Source organism: Nyctibius grandis, chromosome W (assembly GCF_013368605.1).
Source record: "Nyctibius grandis isolate bNycGra1 chromosome W, bNycGra1.pri, whole genome shotgun sequence".
Taxonomy (NCBI): Eukaryota; Metazoa; Chordata; class Aves; order Nyctibiiformes; family Nyctibiidae; genus Nyctibius; species Nyctibius grandis.
Genome location: NC_090694.1, coordinates 6,602,311 through 6,627,529, shown reverse-complemented (window position 1 = coordinate 6,627,529; position 25,219 = coordinate 6,602,311). Strand labels below are relative to the sequence as shown.

At 44.0% G+C, this 25,219-nt stretch overlaps 1 long non-coding RNA gene across 1 annotated transcript; it reads left to right on the top strand.

Annotated features, from left to right (window-relative positions):
* Positions 1 to 8,921: 8,921 nt before the first annotated feature.
* Positions 8,922 to 10,200, top strand: LOC137675773 (uncharacterized). Its single transcript, XR_011049996.1, has 2 exons — positions 8,922 to 8,959; positions 9,489 to 10,200. It is a non-coding gene; the product is annotated as an uncharacterized lncRNA (long non-coding RNA).
* The last annotated feature ends 15,019 nt before the right edge of the window (positions 10,201 to 25,219 follow it).

Here is a 25,219-nt window from a genome sequence, read left to right as displayed (position 1 = left end):
GATACGTTTTCACATGTAATATGGGCAACAGCACAAACTGGGGAAACAGGTCGTCATGTCAAATGACATTTACTTGCTTGCTTTGTGAGTCTTGGGGTTCCACAACAACTTAAGACTGATAATGGACCAGCATACTGTTCATAAATTTTTCGTCAATTTTGTCAACTATGGGGTATTACACATGTCACCGGGATTCCTCATTCGCCTACGGGTCAGGCGATTGTGGAACATGCTCATAGTACATTGAAACAGCTTCTGCAAAAACAAAAAGGGGGAGAGGAAACTGAACCTTCTGAGAGACTTGCAAAAGCTGTTTATGTACTTAACCATTTAACTTTAGCAGGAGATAAGGAGCGACCCCCAATTGTAATACATTGGGAGGCAGTTCGACAGGGAGCAAGCTATGTGCAAAACAAAGGCAAAGTGTGGTATAGGGAACCAGGTACTAACGAGTGGTTGGGACCAGGGGAACTATTACTAATGGGTCGAGGTTATGTTTCTGTCTCTACAGGCGCAGGAGTACGGTGGATTGTTTCTAAAAGGATGGTTAGCCACATTATTAGAGGGAATAGTTTATATAGTTGTGATTATAATTATCATAGGGATCTGCGTGGGTTGTGTTGAGGCAATCATTGAGAATAGTATATGGAAGTAGTGAGATAATAAATCTAACTACTTCCAAAGGGGGAAATTGATACCGGATGGTTTAGCAACGGTTTAGCAAGAGTAGGCCTCAGAGTAGGCTCTAAAAGGCCTGCTCTGTGTTACCTTTAAACAGAATCAGCTTTCCTGTCAGTACTTTTCCTTTCAGCTAGAATAACAGAGAATAACAGTATGTTCTGAAGTAAACTGCATGTTTTGTAGATAGAGTCTGCTTATGGGAATGTTTATAATAGGCATTATCCTACTTGTGTTACCCTGTTTGTTTGCATGTTTGCAGAAAACTGTGCAACGAATGGTTAATACAACCTTTGTGGCTCAACAACAGAGAGCAGGGTTTATGGGTAACCAAGGCTGGGATTCTCTGACTGGGCTCTGCGAGACACAGGGAACCAGGTTTAAGTAAGAAACAAAAACACAGAATTAAGATTCTTGGGGAGGGGGAAGGATTCCCAGACGTAATTCCTGTCAACTACCAATCTCACATTTTACATCGCCCTCTTTATTCTTTAAATCATTTTGCCCGGGGAGACCAAGAGCGTGCCCCAATTGAGCGACATTGGGGTCCAGGGGTGCCAGAAGTGGGCCCCCCAGTCAAGGTTCGGTTCCCTGGGACAGCGGAGTGGGAAACAGGTTGGGAGCTGCTACATCACGGGAGGGGGTATGCCGCCATCAAACGGGATGATGTTATACAGTGGGTCCCTACACGCTGTTTGCGCCCTGATTTAAAACAAAATCCTAACCCGAAGTAATATGTACGCTGTCCGAGCTTTATGTTTTGCAGGAGTACCTGTGGGGGAAGCCGAAACAGCACCAGCCTCGACCTTCAGACGTGAGGAGTCATGACAGTACAGAGAGTCTGGTAAAGCGGGGGGGCGCCAAGAAAGATGAGGAACGGCGGCCGTTGCTGAGTGAAACAAAAGCTTTAAACAATGCGCTCATGATTAGCTTGCTTTTGCTTTGCATCTCAGGAGTTGCAGGGGAATCTTACTGGAGAACCTGGGCTCGGGTACATAATCAGACACGGTACTGTCGAGGACCAAAGCTCTGGGGGGAACGTTTCCAGCCAGGGCGGAACACTACTGTAAATAGTTCCCTCGTTGTGGATGAAATAGATATAAGGGATACTCCCTTTTTGTCTGCAGCACCCGTTAGTATTATTATTATGTAATGGTACTGTTCACAAATGTTTCTACCCAAGAGAGCCATATGGGTGGTGCATATTTGGCACTCTAGAACCCATGGACATCTTCCTGAAACCTGAGAGACGAGGCAGTCGATTGTCTCGATGAAGGAAGAGGGACTTAGGGACATTGAGAGTGGAACTGGATGATGGCGAGGTAATAACCGGTGAGAACTGTTATGCAGGGGAGTTCTTGTCTTTCCCTGTCTGGAAAGGCGCTGCGGGAGTCTTTACGTTAGCTTTAACAGATCCAGGAACGTAATGTAATCCTCCAGAAGGCAGCGGATAGCTTGGTAGAAATAGCTAAGGAGGATCCAGTTAAATGGCAATGGCTAGCTGATATCGGAGCTAGTGTCTGGGGATGGCTAATGTCTTGGTTTTCTTGGGACAAACTCATAATAGTTGTTGCTGTTGTTGTTAGAGTTATTCTCCTAACATGTTTTGGTTTTTCTATTTTAGGATGTTTTCGCCGCTAGTTACGCTTACGCTTTGACGCAAGGCACCAGAATCAGCAGTACACTTTACTTCGCATGACTTGAAGCATGGGGAGGGGGAAATGTAGGTAGATTAGGGTACGGCGACCGGAAAATCTCGGGCAGTAACGGAAAGGTAGGCGTGGCGAAAGGAGCAGGATGTGCAAGTATCACGCGAGTTCGTACGGGACAAGAAGACTATATAAGGCTGTTACGCAGTTAAATAAATGCCATTTGTTGCATCCTCACATTGGTGTCAGTGCTCAATGGCCCTGGGGTGCGGATAGCCTCAGGCCAGCCAGCAACCGAACGGAGCTTGCCGCAGACAAGCGGCAACAATGACAGAGCTTGGTAGACGACTGGAAGAATTAAAGACGGAATTGCAGCAGCATCGTTCAGCCAACGCCTCGGGACACGTGACTATGTCTCCCCCAAAACCCCCCTCTGTGTTCGGGACAAGTATTAGGGCCACCTCAACCTCCTTTACAACTCCCTACTCCACCTTTAGATCAGGGCGGGGGGGGAGGTTTGCATCCATCTGGTAATGTGGGAGGTGAGGGAGAGGGTCCACGTCCGCCCGTGTATACAGGGGAAGGGGGGGAGGTGAGGGAGGAGTGAAATGGAAAGGGGTCATTCGAGATGCGTTATTAGAAGGAGTTATAATTCCACAAGCATATCCGGTGATTGTGGGTGCGGGTCCTGAGGGAAGAAATATTTGGCAACTGTTAGATTGGAAAATTGTAAAAGAAGCATTACCACTATAGTTAGCGAAAGACAACACAGGTGAGGACTGCAGAAAAGTTGTTGCAGGGATGGCAAATAGTAATGCCACCTTAACTGAGCTAATGGATGCTTGTGAGAAAGTAGGAACCACCACATTTCAGATGGAGCATTTAGCAAAAACTTTTGCGGCGGCAGTTAAGGTAGTTCATCGTTGTTATACATGCGAGCAGGAAGGTCACTTTAAGAAAAACTGCCTTAAGAAGTTGAAGCTGAGTGGGAGAGATAACTCTGTTTTGATGTGTCATTGCTGTGGGAAGCTAGGGCATTTTGTGAAGCTGTGCAGGTCTCAGTATAATGCTCAAGGTCAGCTGATAACAACCAGCTGCAGAGTGCAGGGAAACTGGAGAAAGAACGTGGCGGGGGGAACCGTGTGCTGACACAAATGAATCTTCCCAACCAGTTCCAGGCCTATGCAGTTAACTCGCAGCCCAAACCTCAGGGAGCGCAGGACTGGTGTTTCCACAAGGGGTTAACCTGTGCGGCTGCCAAGCCTTGGACCTGTGGCAAACAGGGATAATGCTAATGCTGATTGTCAAAAGATCATTGAAGCTTTACCTGAAAAAACAGATTTGAATGCTATGATAAAGGCATGTGCAAAAGTGGGTACTGTGGAACATAAGGCTCAAGTTATGGCTGCGGCTGTACTTGGGGCTTACGTCGTCACAATTGCAGTCTCTATTCCAATTGTTAGCAGGGGACACAACTTTAACAGCACCACGACACACTACTTCAGAGGTACAGCAACTGATTACAGAAATAGAAAGCAGGCTACATTCCAAATTTGTACATCGTATTGATTTGAATCAGGAAATACAAATTATCACTTTGTTTGATAGGCAAATTCTGTATGCAATAATTGGTCAATGGAATTCAGAATGATCAGATTCGTTACAGAGCTATTGGCACAGATTATTCATCAAAGGACGGATGCGATGTCGGGAGCTTGTGGCCAGAGATCCTGCATCACTAACCATTCCTATTTTGCAGCTCAATATTTTGAGTGGTGTATGGCTAATAGCTTTGCTTTGCAAACAGCTATTGAGTGCGGAACTTCCAATTGCCACAGGAGTGTGGTGCGCAGACACTCCTGTGGATGGAACTACCATTTTTACGGATGGATCTGGGAACACAGGCAAGGCGGGCCTTGTCTGGTATTCTGATGGCAAGTGGGAATCTATGGTAGTACAACAAAAGGGTTCACCTCAGGTGGTAGAATTACGAGCTGTATTAAAAATATTTCAGAATTTTCCCATTCCCTTTAATTTGATTACTGATTCAGCATATGTAGCTGGCATTATAAAGCAATTGGATAGATCTGTTATAGAGCATATATGTAATCAGTGTGTTTTTGAATTGCTGCGAGCTCTGTGGCAAGAAATTCAAATCCGAACTGCATTGTTTTATGTTTTACATGTAAGAAATCATACTAATTTGCCTGGGTTTATTGCAGAAGGCAATGCTCGAGTGGACTCTTTGGTTTTTCATCCTAAAACAACACTTTGTACCAGAGTGGAAGCAATAGCACAATTGCTTATCAAAGTACATAAAAGGATTACAGACATTACCGGACTAGACTCAGATGCTATCTATTTACCTATCAGAAAGGAATATCTACAGTGGTTAACAAATCAGTCAACTCTTTTTCAAATGGCCTTACAGGACTTTACTGGACAATTGTTAACACATTTGCCAAGAGATAAAAAGCTACAGTTTATTTGCAAACAGGATTGGGAAGAAAAACCTATCAGATCAGAGATACCTGTGACTGGACTAACTGTTTTTACTGATGCAGGAAAGCGATCACATTCAGCAGTTATTACGTGGCAAGAGGATGGACAATGGAAACATTGTAAATTCTCAGGACAAACTGAGGACTCATTGCAGACACTTGAATTTTTTGCGATATATCAGGTTTTTGTAAAATGGAAGGATTTACCTGTCAATATTGTAACAGACTCTCTTTATGCAGCAGGCATTGTAAACCGAATTGAAAAAGCTTTTATACGACCAATAAGAAATATGCGACTTTACACCATTTTGCTACAGTTGCATCAAGCAATAAACCTCAGAGAGATACCTTATTTTGTCACCCACATTCGTAGTCATCAATTTGATCAAGGTTTGAGCATTGGAAATAATAAAGCAGACACACTTGTGTTCTATACACAAATATCACCAAATTTATTTGAACAAGTACACCTATCCCATCAATTCTTTCATCAATCAGCGAAAATGTTAGCGAAACAATTTCACCTCACCATGGCACAAGCACGTGAATTAGTTAGTGTTTGTCCTAGTTGTCAGAAAATTGGCATGGGAATTGGAATAGGGGTAAATCCTCGAGGATTGAGTGCGTTGCAACTGTGGCAAATGGACGTTACTCACATTGCAGAATTTGGAAGGCTCAAATATGTTCATGTATCTGTTGATACGTTTTCACATGTAATATGGGCAACAGCACAAACTGGGGAAACAGGTCGTCATGTCAAATGACATTTACTTGCTTGCTTTGTGAGTCTTGGGGTTCCACAACAACTTAAGACTGATAATGGACCAGCATACTGTTCATAAATTTTTCGTCAATTTTGTCAACTATGGGGTATTACACATGTCACTGGGATTCCTCATTCGCCTACGGGTCAGGCGATTGTGGAACATGCTCATAGTACATTGAAACAGCTTCTGCAAAAACAAAAAGGGGGAGAGGAAACTGAACCTTCTGAGAGACTTGCAAAAGCTGTTTATGTACTTAACCATTTAACTTTAGCAGGAGATAAGGAGCGACCCCCAATTGTAATACATTGGGAGGCAGTTCGACAGGGAGCAAGCTATGTGCAAAACAAAGGCAAAGTGTGGTATAGGGAACCAGGTACTAACGAGTGGTTGGGACCAGGGGAACTATTACTAATGGGTCGAGGTTATGTTTCTGTCTCTACAGGCGCAGGAGTACGGTGGATTGTTTCTAAAAGGATGGTTAGCCACATTATTAGAGGGAATAGTTTATATAGTTGTGATTATAATTATCATAGGGATCTGCGTGGGTTGTGTTGAGGCAATCATTGAGAATAGTATATGGAAGTAGTGAGATAATAAATCTAACTACTTCCAAAGGGGGAAATTGATACCGGATGGTTTAGCAACGGTTTAGCAAGAGTAGGCCTCAGAGTAGGCTCTAAAAGGCCTGCTCTGTGTTACCTTTAAACAGAATCAGCTTTCCTGTCAGTACTTTTCCTTTCAGCTAGAATAACAGAGAATAACAGTATGTTCTGAAGTAAACTGCATGTTTTGTAGATAGAGTCTGCTTATGGGAATGTTTATAATAGGCATTATCCTACTTGTGTTACCCTGTTTGTTTGCATGTTTGCAGAAAACTGTGCAACGAATGGTTAATACAACCTTTGTGGCTCAACAACAGAGAGCAGGGTTTATGGGTAACCAAGGCTGGGATTCTCTGACTGGGCTCTGCGAGACACAGGGAACCAGGTTTAAGTAAGAAACAAAAACACAGAATTAAGATTCTTGGGGAGGGGGAAGGATTCCCAGACGTAATTCCTGTCAACTACCAATCTCACATTTTACATCGCCCTCTTTATTCTTTAAATCATTTTGCCCGGGGAGACCAAGAGCGTGCCCCAATTGAGCGACATTGGGGTCCAGGGGTGCCAGAAGTGGGCCCCCCAGTCAAGGTTCGGTTCCCTGGGACAGCGGAGTGGGAAACAGGTTGGGAGCTGCTACATCACGGGAGGGGGTATGCCGCCATCAAACGGGATGATGTTATACAGTGGGTCCCTACACGCTGTTTGCGCCCTGATTTAAAACAAAATCCTAACCCGAAGTAATATGTACGCTGTCCGAGCTTTATGTTTTGCAGGAGTACCTGTGGGGGAAGCCGAAACAGCACCAGCCTCGACCTTCAGACGTGAGGAGTCATGACAGTACAGAGAGTCTGGTAAAGCGGGGGGGCGCCAAGAAAGATGAGGAACGGCGGCCGTTGCTGAGTGAAACAAAAGCTTTAAACAATGCGCTCATGATTAGCTTGCTTTTGCTTTGCATCTCAGGAGTTGCAGGGGAATCTTACTGGAGAACCTGGGCTCGGGATGTTGTATCCGCCAGCTACGCTTACGCTTTGACGCAAGGCTCCAGAATCAGCGATACGCTTTACTTCGCATGACTTGAAGCATGGGGAGGCGGAAATGTAGGTAGATTAGGGTACGGCGACCGGAAAATCTCGGGCTGTAACGGAAGGTGGGCGTGGCGAAAGGAGCAGGATGTGTCATTATCGTGCGAGTTCGTACGGGACAAGACGACTATATAAGGCTGTTGCGCAGTTAAATAAACGCCATTTGTTGCATCCTCACATTGGTGTCAGTGCTCAATGGCCCTGGGGTGCGGATAGCCTCAGGCCAGCCAGCAACCGAACGGAGCTTGCTGCAGACAAGCGGCAACAGTTAGATAGATGGACCGAGACCAACGGCATGAGGTTCAACAAGAACAAGTGCCGGGTCTTACACTTCTGCCACAACAACCCCATGCAGCTCTACAGGCTGGGGGAAAAGTGGTTAGAAAGCGGCCTGGCGGAAAGAGACCTGGGGGTGCTGATCGACAGCCGGCTAAACATGAGCCAGCAGTGTGCCCAGGTGGCCAAGAAGGCCAATGGCATCCTGGCCTCTATTAAGAATAGTGTAGCCAGCCGGTCTAGGGAAGCGATCGTCCCTCTGTACTCGGCACTGGTGAGGCCGCACCTTGAATACTGTATCCAGTTCTGGGCCCCACACTTCAAGAAAGATGTTGAGGTGTTGGAGCGAGTCCAGAGGAGGGCGACCAAGCTGGTGAAGGGTCTGACCTATGAGGAACAGCTGAGGGAGCTGGGGTTGTTTAGCCTGGAGAAGAGGAGGCTCAGAGGTGACCTTACTGCAGTCTACACCTACCTGAAGGGAGGTTGTAGTGGAGTGGGAGTCGGCCTCTTCTCCCAGGCAACTAGCGATAGGACAAGAAGACACAGCCTCAAGCTTTGCCAGGGGAGGTTCAGGTTACACATTAGGAAGCATTTGTTCTCAGAAAGGGTCATTAGACATTGGAATGGGCTGCCCAGGGAGGTGGTGGAGTCACCATCTCTGGATGTGTTTAAGAAAAGACTGGACATGGCACTCAGTGCCATGGTCTAGTTGACATGATGGTGTCAGGGCAATGGTTGGACTCGATGATCCCAGAGGTCTCTTCCAACCTGATTGATTCTGTGATTCTGTGAATGTAATGAAACTGGCGTAGAAAAAGCAATGATTTCATTTCTTACCAGGATGTCTATTGTATATGGAATGATTAAAATATCACTACTTATATTGAAGATTTTAAAAGCTTTTCCTTGAAATTGCTTTGGACTTTCCTTAAAAGCTCTTCCCTTTTGTTTTCTTTAAACAGTAAAATTCAGAAATATTCTCCATCTGAATCTGCAAAAGTTTATGATAAAGCGATAAACAGGAAGACAGGAGTTTATTTCCATCCAAAACAAACTCTGGATTTTCTGCGGAGTGATATGGCTAATTCCAAGATCACTGAAGAAGTGAAGAGGAGTATAGTAAAACAGTACTTAGATGTAAGTAAAGTTGCTTTGCAGAAAATGTGAAATCCTTTCAAACTAGGTAACACAGTATAAACTTGAAAGTAGATGCTGATGTATTGGATGAACATTTCAGAATGTTAAGTTCCTGGTAATCTTATGCGATATACTGATAACTCACCATTTCCTTTCAGGTTGTTTAGCAGAATTATCTTTCAAAGTCTAGAGTATTTTCTAATTTCTGGTATCCATCTTGTATACCAAGAGGCGGAGGAGGAGTCAACGTATTTCGCAGCGTATTACGTAAAATTATTTTTATGTGCTTATAAATGTCAGTCAATTATATTAAATGTACACCAAGTAATGTAATCCACATGAAAGAAAGCATTTTGTAGATAGAGATTCTCTACTTAACCGTTTATACAACTTTTGTAGAAAGTTTAACAGAAAAGACAATAAAAAAAAAAAAAACAAAACACCTAGAAAATGAGATTTATCCCATATAAAAATTTATTAATTTTCCTTTGGAATGTACTGTGTGTTATCCTTTTTATTGTTGCCAAGATTTTATGTAGCTTTATGATTCATGTGTATATATAATTTTATATATCAATAAGAGATAAAGACACGGGTACAAATTAAGATTATGTGGTTTTACAAGGATATGTTAACCCCTTGGCGCTGGCGGTCACGGTGCGTCTCATTGCCGGCAATGGAATGTGTGCCGGGAAATCCCAGCTCCCGGCGTCAAGGGATTAAAAGCAATAAAAGCAATAATTTCACTAAAGTTCTTTTGTGTAACACTTGGTCTTTTTTCCCCCTAATGTTTTAGTCATTGAGAAGGTCAAAACGAAATTCAGACTCTACGGAGTTGGCAGCACAGATGAATGAAAGTGTTGATGTCATGGATGTCATCGCTATTTGCTGTCCAAAGTACAAAGACCGACCACAAATTGCAAGAGTAGTACAGAAAACCAGCAATGGCTTCAGTGTTCAGTGGATGGCAGGCTCCTACAGTGGCTCCTGGACTGAGGCTAAGCGCCGTGATGGCCGCAAACTGGTGCCTTGGGTAGACACTATTAAAGAGTCAGACATTATTTACAAAAAAATTGCTCTAACGAGTGCTAATAAGCTGACTAATAAAGTTGTTCAGACTTTACGATTGCTGTATGCTGCCAAGGATGGAACTTCCAGCTAATGAATTTGTACATGCAGCCAAATTTACAAGAATTGAAATAACAGAAAAACTTGAAATATCAACTTTCTGGAAAAAAAAAAAAAAAAAAATATCAGTTAAATGAAGAGTAAGAATGGAACCTGGGACGCAGGAAAAAAGAAGGAAATGTTTGGTAAACATTTATGTGGGAGCTTCCTTCGCTGTTGTGCAGCAGAAACTTCTCAGTTCATTTTTACTCCCACTGTATTATAGTTTAACAAAAAAATTGTTTATATCTTGAAAAAAACCTTTCTGTTTAAAAAAATAAACAAGTGAATGTTGGAAATTAGTCTGTTAATGTTCTTAATAAAGTGTTCTTGGAGTTTAACCTAGCAGCGGATGGCTTTCTTTAGCTTAGCCCAGTTTCCAGAGAAGCATTGTTTTTCCAGGCTGTAAAATGGCAGAATCTCCTGCATATATAATTTATTCTATTGAAGAAAAAAAAAAAAAAGGAAAAAAAAAGCATGCAGTATCTATGACCTATCTGCAGGAGGAGTTTTTATAAGTGTAGATTTTGATGTATTAGGTCACCCTGAAATAATACAAGAAAGGGATCCCCAGCAATCTGGTGGAACAAATACTGCAATAAATTTTTTTACTTCTCTTTGTTACTTGTCTGTTTCCATTTGAATTTCTTATTGTAAAGATCTGTTTAAATCCATTTATATTATTTTGCAGTCTTTTATGTAAAATTTACTATATTAGTGGTTTTAAGAACAAGATAAAATATTGTTTATACAGTTTGTATAGGCTGACTTCTGAATAATTGGTATCTTTTTATTTTTATCCCTTAAAGGGTGTAAACACAAGTTAACTCCAGGGTTTTATTGTATCCTGCAATATTTAGTATTAACTATATGATTTAGCACTGTGCCAAACACATTTTCAAGAGTACATTTTGATATAAAAAGAAACTATAGTTTATTCCTTGTATGCTTCAGTTTCTTTCTAATGCTGTCCAAATGGTAATTTATGATAGTTTAAATTTGGGGAAAGCTGAATGACTATTCTGCTTGGGCTAACTGGCCATGTACGCATTTCTCTGGGTTAATATAGAGAGGTCTGTGTGAAAAGGAGATAGCTACTATTATCTGAGGAGTGAATGGGTATGAATCTGGGTAATTACGCTACATTCCTTCACAAATGAATTTTTTTAAAAAATGTTTGCATATTAGCCTATTTTTTTTACTAATTGAAAGATGTTTTCACATTTTGTAAATTGAAAAAATGCTATTGAAAGTTTTCAGAAGCATTTGTTTTGACTCTGTTGCCACAAGCCTTTCATAAGCAGTTTGCCTTTCTAGAGAGTAACAAAAGCAGCAGATTTGCAAATAGAAAAAATCTAAAACAACTAAACCTTTTAGGGGAGTATTAAACCCTGCTGTATTTTCAAATGTGTTTATCTAAAACAGGTGTTCCTCAGTAAGTAAATCTTTCTCTTATGTTTATTTTCTTTTACAAATTTAATTTATGGTAGGAGGCTGTTTTTATGAAACTAGCTTGCATTATTTGATTTGTGAGGAATAGTAACAGTATTGCAAAATATTCTCATGTACAGAAAAAACATTAAACTGAATTGATTAATAACTCCTCAGAATCTAGTTAGTAATTGTTACTATGGGAAATGCCTTTTTGCTGTTTCACCACTGGAATTTTTCTGAACAGAAATATTTTCTCACCTTTTTGTTTTCACTGTTCATGGTGTTTTCTTCACTGTACAAAAAGCCACATCTCATGCTAAGGTAGGTATTGTTAAAGTAGGGAAAAGTAGAAAAAGCAGAAGTCACCCCTGCAGCTCTGGAAGCAGGACACTTGTAGCAAATGATGAAATACTGTATTTCTCAGGGCCAGGAGCAGCTTTTATAGTGGGAATTTCATACTTTGAGAATAGAGGGGTTGTATGACATGTCACATGTTACTAGTAGAAAGAGTTGAAAATACTTCACAAGGAAACTCCTGAATGATAAAAACAAGAATTTCATACAGATGCAGTCTAAAATGAAGTTGTCACTAGTCTGTTAGCCATTTCTGATGCTATTTTATGTTAAAGAATCTTATTTTTAATAGGTAATACAAACAATTTCCTTGTTCATAAACAAATTGTTTCCTGATCATGTGGCTTTCCCAATAGCAAAGAGGGGTTTTTATTTCAATTTGTTTAGTATTTATTAGAATAAAATTATCAGAAAGAAATTGTAATTAAACAATAGAAACCTGAAGTCTAAAGTTATTTTAGTTGAGAGGATTTGGACCATTACTATATTGTGTAATATGCCAAAGGGCATATATGCTCCTTGATGGGATCCGTTGGCTATGATATAATATAGACTTATAAAATTAATTATAGATTATTGAATACATTGAATAAGATTCTCACTAGTTAAGAGTTGAATTTTCCCCTTCTGTACTACCCAGAGTAATATCTAGTTTTGTTTTGCCTATCACAAACATTCAGATTACTTGCTGTGAAAGAAAAAGGTTATCAGAGTTCATTTTGGGGAAACAAATTCCTGTTAGCTGTGTATAACATGGGCTGATGATTTTCAGAGAGATGAAATAGAAAGCCCGAGGCTGCAGCAGTAATCTGTGTCTCTGAGTAGCAGTGACAGGTTTACCAACATGAACCACATTATTGGCAACAGCACATACCAAGATAAGGGGTGTTTTTTACATTAAAAAGAAGTTAAAAAAAAAAAAAGTGCTGCAGTGCAGTAATTGATACAGTAACAGAATTTTACTCCTTTGTGTTGACATAGCTTTGTAGTATTTTTTTCACTGTATGGCTATAGATTTTTACATACATAACTATAATGATTATTGAATTTTTTTATTCTTACTGCTTTCTCCCTTTGAGTACAAGTTCTGTACATGGAAACTTGTTGCAGTAGCTTACCTAACAAAGGGATATTGTCAAACTTTTAGAATTAACACTAAACATATTGTACTCTTTAAGAAAACACGGACACTTCCACAATCTAAATAAATAATTAAATTATTATTTTTAATCTTCCACTTCAGTACTGTAAAATTGCAGAATAATTCTTGAGTATTTTCATTATCTGCAGCTATAAAAGATCACAATAGTTTTTGACAGAACTTTAATTACAAATAAGTATTTTTTTAAATGATTCAGTAATGCCTTTTTGTATTTTTTTGAAGTTCTCTATTGCTTATATTAACGACTCTAACATGTATAAAGGTAGGCATGGGCAATATTCAGCATAAGTATTTTAGCAAGGTGTGGCCATTAAAAAGCTATTTAAAATTTAAGTCAAACTTTAGCCTTTGTTTTGCTGTTGAGGTGTCACTAGTGAGAATATTGTTACTGTGAAATAGTTGGATTGTGCTAAACATTAGCTCTAACATGAAATACCTTGTAGCACTGAAATAGTTCTTAAATGTATTTGTGGCTCATGACAAAAAAATATTTGTAATCAAGTCTGACTCATCTGGTGCTAGTTAAACAGCAGGATGTTCTGCCTAAATGCAGGTGTTAATAATGTTCCAGGGTAATGAATGGATCAGTTCAATTGATCCTTACTGTAAAGCTAACACATTTTAACTCTGAGCCCTAGACACATATTAATGGAGTTGAACTCAAACAAACACCTAATGCTTTTGTTATGTGCCCGACACTCCTAAGTCTCATGCGCTAGAAATAGCAAGAGCCCAAGGCACAAGTTTGCTTCCACTCACCAGAGTCACACCATAATCGTACAAGCGTTTCCATATCCCTCAGAGAATTTGTCCTTGTCATTAAAGTACTGAGCTGTAATGGGCGAGTTCTTAATGTAAGTAGTGAGTTTTTAGATTTCGTGGTTCCTTGACTAAATATTAAAGTGTTACTGTTATATACAAATAAATTAATAGTATTTTCTTATTTCATTTATTTAAAATAAATGTTGTTAGAGTTCAGTTTGGGCCCTTCCAAAATGAAACTTGCAAGTTTTTATCCTTGAATGCGCATACACTTCATTGATCGCTTTCTCATGCTCACAATGCTCAAATTATGCCTGGGGCACCTATAAGGCATCCAGGGAATCCATTTTTAGATTATTCTGAGAGAATTCTTGCCGGTCTATGTTCAACCCATCAGACATAACTATGTAGTTTCTAATTTCTACATGATTCAAATGTGATTTCCCACCTAATTTTGGACTTCTCTATGTTAGGAAGGAATAATTTTCATTGGCATACGTGCAACTGCATACACTACTTGCAGCTACTGTGTTAAATGTCTCTTCCGAACATCCTCTTCAAAAAAATCCTTAACCTGAGGGTTGGTTTGGGGGGAAGTGAGGGGGTGGGAGGGGTGAGTTTATCCTGTGCGAAACAGCAATAGCTCAGGCAACCAAACACCAGTGTAGTGGTTGTACAAGTGTGTGGCATGCATTTTAGCAATCATCTGTCCAGGCAAGGGAGTCTGCAACACTGGAGTTGTGAAAGTACATTACCAAATAACTGTCCCAGTTACAGTTTGTGACAGTGTGGCAAGTATTTCTCGGTATTTCAGTGACTATTTAAAAAATTTTTTGTTTTGACTTCAAAAGACCTTTTCTCCCTAACTGTACTTAGTGAAGCTGTGTTGAAAGGCTCCATATCTTTGTTTTGAAAACAAGTATCCTGGTTCCTAAAAGCTAGAACAGCTGATTTCCACCCCCACCTCCCCAGGGGGTTGACTATTAAACAGAATACTACTACGGTGTTTGTAACATAGCCTCTGTCTTTTAGAAGCTGTAGTTATGAGCACTAAACCATGTTGCATGGGACACCTCTTTGACTGCTAGGTTTGGATGTAAGCCCCCCCCCTTTTTTTTTTTGTTAATCAGCTCATTTTCAAAGTACTCCCTCTTACCCTTCCCCCAAAATATCTTCTGAAGTTGTTTTACCTATCCCTTATTTGCAATTCTCTTCCCAATTATAGAGAATTACACAGTAGCAGGCCAAAAAACTCAGAATTTTAGAAAAAAATTATTTTAGAATTCATTTTTTCAAAATCAGCATCTGTGATGATTTGATTAAACTTGTGCCCAGTTGTCAGACATTTCTGGAAAGGCAGAAATTTATTCCTTAAATAATTTATTCCTCAAATAATTTATTGCTCCAAAAGGTCTGTCTGCTATGTTCTCAAAGTATCAGTGGTATTTTAAAACCAAAACACCACGAGGAAGGGGGAGGATTATGTTCTGAACTAGAAAGCAAATTTCCTTTGAAGGTACTACTCTACTTGAGAGAGAGAGGATTCCTTTCCTTCCCTTTATATTGAAATCCATATGAAATAATTGGGGGCAGAAGTTGTTACTAAGTCTGTGTTGAGCCTTCAAGTCATCCAGATCAAACTTTCCAGACCAACCATGTACAGTCTTCTACACGCGTACTGTTTCGGCAACTCTGATTAGTACTGGATGCTCCATGGTTAGTGGAATTTTTTCCTACCTTCAATTTTAAATGGTGGCTGAGGAACGCAAACAGGCCACTTCCTTAAATGTCATTGTCCTGGTTTCATTGGGATTTGGTTTCAGTTTATGGCCAGCCATGGTGATCAAGGCCATTAGCAGTTAAAGCCAGGGCAGCTGACCCAGGCTGGCCCACAGGTGTATTCTATATCATTAACAATCAAGCTCACTATAAAAGGGAGGGCTTGCTGGGAAGAGGTGGGGCTGTTTTTGCTCTCTTCTTTTCTAGCTTCCCTTTTTCCTCATTGCCAATGATGGGTATTCCTGGAACTTGCTGTAACTGTAGCTAAGTATACTTTTGTGTGTTTTGTGTTATCATTTATATTGTTTTCTTTATTTTATTAAATCTGTTTAATTTTAACCCACGAGTCTCCCTCTTTTTCCCAATTTCCTTCCTTGGTTGGGGAAGGGACATTGGGTGAGAGAAAAACTGTTATTTAGCCCCGGGTGCGGGCTAAATGAAGATAGTTTATTTGGCGCCCAGAGTAAATAGCTCACCTGAGAGAACTGTAGACTTTTGATCTAAGAGTCTTGGAGCATTGAAGTTTTCACAGATTTGACTGGTTTTGTTACAAGCATTCATTTTGTTGGTGTCAGTAGCAGGGCCACTGGGTGGAATTCTCTGGGCTTTGGTTTTACAGTTGCTTTTGGGGTGGCTAATCAAATGTGTGGCTTTGCTGCTCTTTGTTACCACTCTTGTGTGGTTTGTCACTTCTGGGCATGGACTTAGAGATGTCGCTCTGCTGTGTTGTTTGGCATTGGTTTATGGTATTATAAATTCTTTTGGAACTGTGACCATTTCTGATTTCTATGGAATGGGAATGGGTGACATGGACTTTCTTTTTTCCCTTGAGGCTGATTTCAATGGCTTTTGAGAATTTTGAATACCCGTGGGATGTTTCAGCCACCATGCTCATACTGTTAGGCCTTTTGAATGTCTTTCAGTTCTTGCTCTTGCTTAAACATCAGTATAAGGGTGGATACAGCACAGCTGCTGCTAACATTGTAACGAGCCCCACAGCAGCCCTGGCCCTTACACCAGGTGCCAGAGCAGCTCCAGCCCCTATGACAGACACTGCAGCTGCCCCAGCACCCATGACTGGAATCACAGATACTCAGACCCTGCCAGTCCCTACAGCAAGCATTCTGGCTACCCCAGAGGCTATTCAGATCTCTGCACTGGGTACTGTGATCAACCAACTTCAGGAAGCACTTTCTGCGATGACCCAGACTTTGGCAACAAGGGCTGCAGCTAATCAGCCCCCAGTAATGGGTGATGCAGCTAACCTAGTGATTCAACCAGTGCCAGTATCAGTTACTCCTGTACAGAAGACGAAAACCACAAAAAGAGCAGATCGTGATGGCCAACCAGGGACATCACAGGAGACCAAGCCAGAGGTAACCTCTCGATCCCTATCCCTGAGTGAGCTGCGAGATATATGTAGAGATTACAGCTGTCATGGAGGTGAGCAACTTGTTACTTGGCTGCTGGGATAACGGAGCTGATGGTCTTGAGTTAGGTGGTAGAGAAGACAAGCAGCTGGGACCAATGGCTAGAGAAGTGGGTATTGATAGGGGTCTTGCAACTGGTGCACAGCCCCTCACTCTCTGGCGGCGACTCCCGCAAAGCGTGAAGAACAGGTATCCCTTTAGAGATGATGTCATATACCACCCAGGCAAGTGGACAACCATTGAGAGAGGTGTTAAGAATCTAAGGGAAATAGCTGTGCAGGACCTGATTTTTGCTGACCTAGATGACCCACGGACACCCCTAGATTCAGATGCACTCGAAGTTACCGGACCCATGTGGTGCAAGTGGGTACTGAGCGCGCCACCATTGTAGGGCAACACATTAGCATTATTTAGCTGGGCAGATGCCGATGCACCAACGGTGGGTGACGTAGATAATGGGATGTTGCAGTATGCAGACAATCTCATTTCTTCCCCCCACGGGTCAGCGTCTCAGCGTCTCGGCTGTGGAAAAAACATCTGATAAATCCACAGAACTGCTTGGTAAGGTGTTGGAAAAATTGTCCCAGATGGAGGACAGACCCCACTCCCCACCTGCACCGATGAATGTCTCAGCCATCAGGAGACAGTGTTCCCCTGCAAGACCTGCTCAGGAGAGACAGTATACGTCACGAGGCACCCTGTGGTTTTTCCTGTGTGACCATGGAGAAGACATGAGGAAATGGGATGGAAAACCTACCTCGGTTTTACGGACATGCGCACATGAGTTGCAAGGTGAACCAATCATGAATGGGGCTTCTTTCAGGAAATTTGTTGCTCCAGTTTCCAATGGGAAGCTCTCCAGACAGCGTAGATGGGCTTTGGATCCCTATTTACCAGATGTGAATAATGGGGATCAAATCTATGTGAGCTGCTCGAACCAAGATGTAGATAACGAACACTATGTTCAGGATTAGAGGGGCCCTGCCTCCAGCCAGGTGGAGGAGAGGGACAACCGTGTTTGTTGGACTCCGTGGATTTGATGGCCTGGCACATCAAAAATACGGCAGTAAAAGGCTCTAGTGGACACTGGTGCACAATGCACCATAATAACATCAAACTATAAAGGGACAGAATCTATTTCTATCCTTGGTGTGACGGGGTTCCCAAGAGCTGACTGTATTGGAAGCTGAAGTGAGTCTGACTGGGACTGAGTGGCAGATGCACCCTATTGTGACGGCAATATCGTACTAATAGAGACTCACTGATCCCCATCCACGAGCTGATCTGTCAACTGGAAAACCAAGATGTGATCAGCAAAACGCACTCCCCCTTCCACAGTCCCAAATGGCCAGTGCAGAAGTCCAACGGCAAATGGAGACTCTGGACTATCGTGGCCTGAATGAAGTCGCACCACTGCTGAGTGCTGCTGTACAGGACATGTTAGAACTCCATTATGAACTGGAGTCAAAGGTAGCCAAGTGGAATGCCACGGTTGATATTGTCACCGAAATCGGGAATAAAACTCCTTAACACCAATGTAGCATTAAGAAGCAGGCACACCTTTACTGCAGCGCTGGGCGGCACGGGGGTAATCCTCCAAAGCTGTGCGTGCCCCCCCCTTGATAATTCATCTTGTATTTATGTAGTAAAATGTTACATATTCATCATGATTCCAAGGACGCCTATACGTATTCATAACTTTTCCCCGAAAAGGCGCTCTTTCACAGAATCAGGGAATGTTAGGGATTGGAAGGGACCTCAAAAGATCATCTAGTCCAATCCCCCTGCTGGAGCAGGATTGCCTAGACCATATCACACAGGAACGCATCCAGGCGGCTTTTGAATGCCTCCAGAGAAGGAGACTCCACAACCTCTCTGGGCAGCCGGGTCCAGTGTTCGGTCACCCTCACCGTAAAGAAGTTTTTCCTCATATTTATGTGGAACCTCCTGTGTTCCAGCTTGCACCCCTTGTCCTGTCAAGGGATGTCACTGAGAAGAGCCTGGCTCCATCCTCATGACACTTGCCCTTTACATATTTATAAACATTAATGAGGTCACCCCTCAGTCTCCTCTTCTCCAAGCTAAAGAGACCCAGCTCCCTCAGCCTCTCCTCAGTCTCCTCTTCTCCAAGCTAAAGAGACCTAGCTCCCTCAGCCTCTCCTCATAAGGGAGATGTTCCACTCCCTTAATCATCTTCGTGGCTCTGCGCTGCCTCTCTCTAGCAGTTCCCTGTCCTTCTTGAACTGAGGGGGCCCAGAACTGGACACAATATGCCAGATGCGGTCTCACCAGGGCAGAGTAGAGGAGGAGGAGAACCTCTCTTGACCTGCTAACCACACCCCTTCTAATACACCCCAGGATGCCATTGGCCTTCTTGGCCACAAGGGCACATTGCTGGCTCATGGTCATCCTGTTGTCCACTAGGACCACCAGGTCCCTTTCCCCTATGCTGCTCTCCAACAGGTCTGTCCCCAACTCGTACTCATACATGGGGTTGTTCTTGCCCAGATGCAGGACTCTACACTTGCCCTTGTTATATTGCATTAAATTTTTCCCCGCCCAACTCTCCAGCCTGTCTAGGTCTCTTTGAATGGCTGCGCAGCCTTCCGTTGTGTCAGCCACTCCTCCCGGTTTTGTGTCATCAGCGAACTTGCTGACAGTGCACTCTATTCTCTCATCCAAGTCATTAATGAATATATAAAAGGCTATCAAGTTGGTTAAGCATGACTTCCCCTTGGTGAAGCCATGCTGAGTGCCCCTAATGATCCCCCTATCCTTGATGTGCCTAGAGACAGCAGCAAGGACAAGTTGTTCTATCACCTTTCTGGGGATGGAGGTGAGGCTGACCGGTCTATAGTTACCCGGGTCCTCCTTCTTGCCCTTTTTGAAGACTGGAGTGACATTCGCTTTCCTCCAGTCCTCAGGCACCTCTCCCATTGCCCACGACTTAGCAAAGATGATGGAGAGTGGCCTAGCAATGACTTCCGCCAGCTCCCTCAGCACCCGCGGGTGCATCCCATCAGGGCCCATGGATTTATGGACGTCCAGATTGCTTAATTGGTCCCTGACCCAGCCCTCATCAACCAAGACAGATTACTCCTCTATCCTGACTGCCTCAGGGGTCCGGGGCTCCTCAGGACAGCCTCCAGCAGTATAGACAGAGGCAAAGAAGGCATTCAGTAACTCCGCCTTCTTTTTATCCTCTGCCTCCAGGGCCCCCACCTCATTCATCAGTGGGCCTACATTGCCTCTAGTGTTGGTTTTACCTGCAATGTATTTGAAGAAGCCCTTTCTGTTGTCCTTGACCTCTCTTGCAAGGTTTAATTCCAAGGAGGCCTTAGCTTTCCTAGTTGCCTCCCTACATCCTCTGACAACAGACTTATATTCCTCCCAAGTGGCCAGCCCCTCCTTCCATGATCTGTACACCCTCTTCTTCCACTTGAGTTTGCCCAGCGGTTCCCTGTTTAACCATGCAGGTCTCCTGGTACCCTTCCTTGACTTCCTACCTGCTGGAATGCTCTGATCTTGAGCTCGGAAGAAGCAGTCCTTGAATGCTAACCAACTATCTTGGGCCCCCTTACCTTCTAGTACCCTGTCCCATGGGATTTCCCCTAGCAATTGCTTGAAAAGGCCAAAGTTGGCCCTCCTGAAGTCCAGGGTTGTGATTCTGCTAGCTATTCTGTTCCTGCCACATGAGATCCTGAACTCTACCATCTCATGGTCGCTACAACCAAGGCTGCCCTCAACCTTCACCTCTTCAACCAGACCCTCCTTGTTAGTGAGGATCAGATCCAGCAGCGCTCCTCTCCTAGTTGGCTCATCCACCATTTGCATCAGAAAGTTATCATCAATGCACTGGAGGAACCTCCTGGACTGAGGATGGCTGGCTGAGTAGGCCTCCCAGCAAATATCAGGGTAGTTGAAATCCCCCATGACAACCAGGCCCTGTAATTGCGAGACTGCTCTCAGCTGCCTGTAGAAGGCCTCATCACCCTCCTCATCCTGATCCGGTGGCCTGTAATAGACACCCACAACAGTATCGCCCCTGCCAGCCTGCCCCTTAATTCGCACCCACAAACTCTCAACTCGCTCCTGATCCGCCCCTGGACAGAACTCAATACGTTCTAGCTGCTCACTCACATAAAGAGCAACTCCACCACCTCTCCTTAGTGGCCTGTCTTTCCTGAACAGGACATAGCCATCCATGACCACATTCCAGTCATGCGAGGTGTCCCACCAAGTCGCTGTAATTGCCACTAGATCATAGTCCCCCGACCGAACACGGATTTCCAACTCCTCCTGTTTATTCCCCATGCTGCGCGCATTGGTGTACAGGCATTTCAGGGGGCGAGCTGAGCACACCGATTTCACCCCAGGGGGATGGGAGGCCTCCTGGTCTACCTCAACACTAGAGCGTTGCCCCAGTGGTGCAAGCCCAGCTACTACCCCATCCCCCTTCGAATCTAGTTTAAAGCTCTCCTTTAAATCTAGTTTAAAGCTCTTCTCTTTATTATAATGAGTTCCGAGAAATCATTTCCATAGTCTCCGCCTTTAACTCCTCCTGGTTGCGCTTGCACAGTTTCTTCTGGTGGTCGTGGGCCGGGGTCTCAGGGATGAAGGCTGTATGTCTTCCTCGCTGTGCACTTTTCACCTCTCCTCCTTGGCAGGTGTAGTAGTCCCTTCGCTCTTGGTCAAACCTCCGTACCAGTTCTCGCTGGGTTTTGCACAACCGTAATGTTCTGTACTATTCTAAGGATATGCTTAGGTAGTTAACGTAGCTTTAGGTTGATAAGATAAAGAATTTAAAGAATTTCTCAATCCCCACGGCAGTTTGCAGGCAAATCAAATAGCAAGTAAAAGAGAAGAAAAAAAAATAGAATACAGCATCCCTTCCCCATTATACCTAACCTACTAAACCTATCATTTTGTGATTAAACTGATTTCCATTTAATTTCGAATATTTGTAACAATATCGCAAACGCATTTTTGTCCGTTCCTTTGGCAGCAGAGTGTAGGCAACAGTTTGCTTTCACCTGGAGGAGCATCCAGTACATGTGGAATCAACTGCCCCAGGGGTGGAAACATAGCCCCACCATGGCACCACTTAGTGCCATGGTCTAGTTGACGTGGTGGTGTCAGGGCAATGGTTGGACTCGATGATCCCAGAGGTCTCTTCCAACCTGATTGATTCTGTGATTTGCCATGGACTGCTCCAGACTGCACTGGAGAAGGGTGGAGCTCCAGAACACCTGCAGTACATTGATGACATCATTGTATGGGGTGATATAGCAGGGGAAGTTTTTGAGAAAGGGGAAAAAGTAATTCAAATCCTTCTAGAAGCTGGTTTTGCCATCGAACACGCTAAGGTCAAGGGACCTGCAAAAGAGATCCAGTTTTTAGGGATCAAGTGGCAAGATGGCCGCCATCAGATCCCAATGGATGTGATCAACAAAATAACAGCCATGTCTCTGCCAACTAACAAAAAGGAGACACAAGCTTTCCTAGGCGTAGTAGGCTCCTGGAGGATGCACATTCCCCATTACAGTCAGATTGTGAGCCCTCTCTACGAAGTAACTCGGAAGAAGAATGTCTTTAAATGGGGCCCTGAGCAACAACAGGCTTTTGAGCAAATTAAACAAGAGATAGTCCATGCAGTGGCCCTTGGACCAGTCCAGACAGGACCAGATGTAAAGAATGTCCTCTATACCGCAGCAGGGGAGAATGGTCCTACCTGGAGCCTCTGGCAAAAGGCACCAGGGGAGACTCGAGGTTGACCCCTAGGGTTTTGGAGCCGGGGAGATGGAGGATCAGAGGACTGTTATACTCCAACAGAAAAAGAGATACTGGCAGCCTATGAAGGAGTTGGAGCCTCAGAAGTAATTGGCACTGAGGCACAGCTCCTCCTGGTGCCCCAATTGCCAGTGTTGAACTGGATGTTTAAAGGGAAGATCCCCTCTGCACATCATGCAACCGATGCTACGTGGAGTAAGTGGGTTGCACTGATTACTCAGTGGGCCCGAATAGGGAACCTCAATTGCCCGGGAATTCTGGAAGTAATCATGGACTGGCCGGATGAGGGGTTGGACTGGGCTGCTGGCGGCCCTGACCTTGAAGGAATGGAGCTATGTCCTTGAAACGGTTAAACCTGAGAGTGAAGAGGAATTTAGCAAGAAAACAGCATGTGAGAAAAACAGGATACGGAGTGACATTCCAGCTGCCAACCATGGACTCGTGGCTGGCGCGTGACGGCCAATCAGCGGTTGTGGTCGGGCGCGTGAACAGCGAGCGCAACCAATCATAAAGCTAGTCAGCTAGAGGGGGAAGATATAAAAAATGGAGTAAAATAAACGCAGGCGCTATTTTGCTTTTGCTTTTTGCTTTTGCTTTGCTGTCTGCTGTTGCCGCTTGTCTGTGGCAAGCTCCGTTTGGTTGCTGGCTGGCCTGAGGCTATCCGCACCCCAGGGCCATTGAGCACTGACACCAATGTGAGGATGCAACAAATGGCGTTTATTTAACTGTGCAACAGCCTTATATAGTCGTCTTGTCCCGTACGAACTCGCACGATAATGACACATCCTGCTCCTTTCGCCACGCCTACCTTCCGTTACAGCCCGAGATTTTCCGGTCGCCGTACCCTAATCTACCTACATTTCCCCCTCCCCATGCTTCAAGTCATGCGAAGTAAAGCGTATCGCTGATTCTGGAGCCTTGCGTCAAAGCGTAAGCGTAGCTGGCGGATACAACATCCCGAGCCCAGGTTCTCCAGTAAGATTCCCCTGCAACTCCTGAGATGCAAAGCAAAAGCAAGCTAATCATGAGCGCATTGTTCAAAGCTTTTGTTTCACTCAGCAACGGCCGCCGTTCCTCATCTTTCTTGGTGCCCCCCCGCTTTACCAGACTCTCTGTACTGTCATGACTCCTCACGTCTGAAGGTCGAGGCTGGTGCTGTTTCGGCTTCCCCCACAGGTACTCCTGCAAAACATAAAGCTCGGACAGCGTACATATTACTTCGGGTTAGGATTTTGTTTTAAATCAGGGCGCATACAGCGTGTAGGGACGCACTGTATAACATCATCCCGTTTGATGGCGGCATACCCCCTCCCGTGATGTAGCAGCTCCCAACCTGTTTCCCACTCCGCTGTCCCAGGGAACCGAACCTTGACTGGGGGGCCCACTTCTGGCACCCCTGGACCCCAATGTCGCTCAATTGGGGCACGCTCTTGGTCTCCCCGGGCAAAATGATTTAAAGAATAAAGAGGGCGATGTAAAATGTGAGATTGGTAGTTGACAGGAATTACATCTGGGAATCCTTCCCCCTCCCCAAGAATCTTAATTCTGTGTTTTTGTTTCTTACTCAAACCTGGTTCCCTGTGTCTCGCAGAGCCCAGTCAGAGAATCCCAGCCTTGGTTACCCATAAATCCTGCTCTCTGTTGTTGAGCCACAAAGGTTGTATTAACCATTCGTTGCACAGTTTTCTGCAAACATGCAAACAAACAGGGTAACACAAGTAGGATAATGCCTATTATCACAGAATCACAGAATCACAGAATGTTAGGGATTGGAAGGGACCTCGAAAGATCATCTAGTCCAATCCCCCTGCCGGGGCAGGATTGCCTAGACCATATCACACAGGAACGCGTCCAGGCGGGTTTTGAATGTCTCCAGAGAAGGAGACTCCACAACCTCTCTGGGCAGCCTGTTCCAGTGTTCAGTCACCCTTACAGTAAAGAAGTTTTTCCTCAAATTTAAGTGGAACCTCCTGTGCTCCAGCTTGCACCCATTGCCCCTTGTCCTGTCAAGGGATGTCACTGAGAAGAGCCTGGCTCCATCCTCTTGACACTTGCCCTTTACATATTTATAAACATTAATGAGGTCACCCCTCAGTCTCCTCTTCTCTAAGCTAAAGAGACCCAGCTCCCTCAGCCTCTCCTCATAAGGGAGATGTTCCACCCCCTTAATCATCTTCGTGGCTCTGCGCTGGACTCTCTCTAGCAGTTCCCTGTCCTTCTTGAACTGAGGGGCCCAGAACTGGACACAATACTCCAGATGCGGCCTCACCAGGGCAGAGTAGAGGGGGAGGAGAACCTCTCTCGACCTGCTAACCACACCCCTTCTAATACACCCCAGGATGCCATTGGCCTTCTTGGCCACAAGGGCACACTGCTGGCTCATGGTCATCCTGTTGTCCACTAGGACCCCCAGGTCCCTTTCCCCTACGCTGCTCTCCAACAGGTCTGCCCCCAACTTGTACTGGTACATGGGGTTGTTCTTGCCCAGATGCAGGACTCTACACTTGCCCTTGTTATATTTCATTAAATTTCTCCCCGCCCAACTCTCCAGCCTGTCCAGGTCTCTCTGAATGGCTGTGCAGTCTTCCGTTGTGTCAGCCACTCCTCCCAGTTTTGTGTCATCAGCGAACTTGCTGACAGCGCACTCTA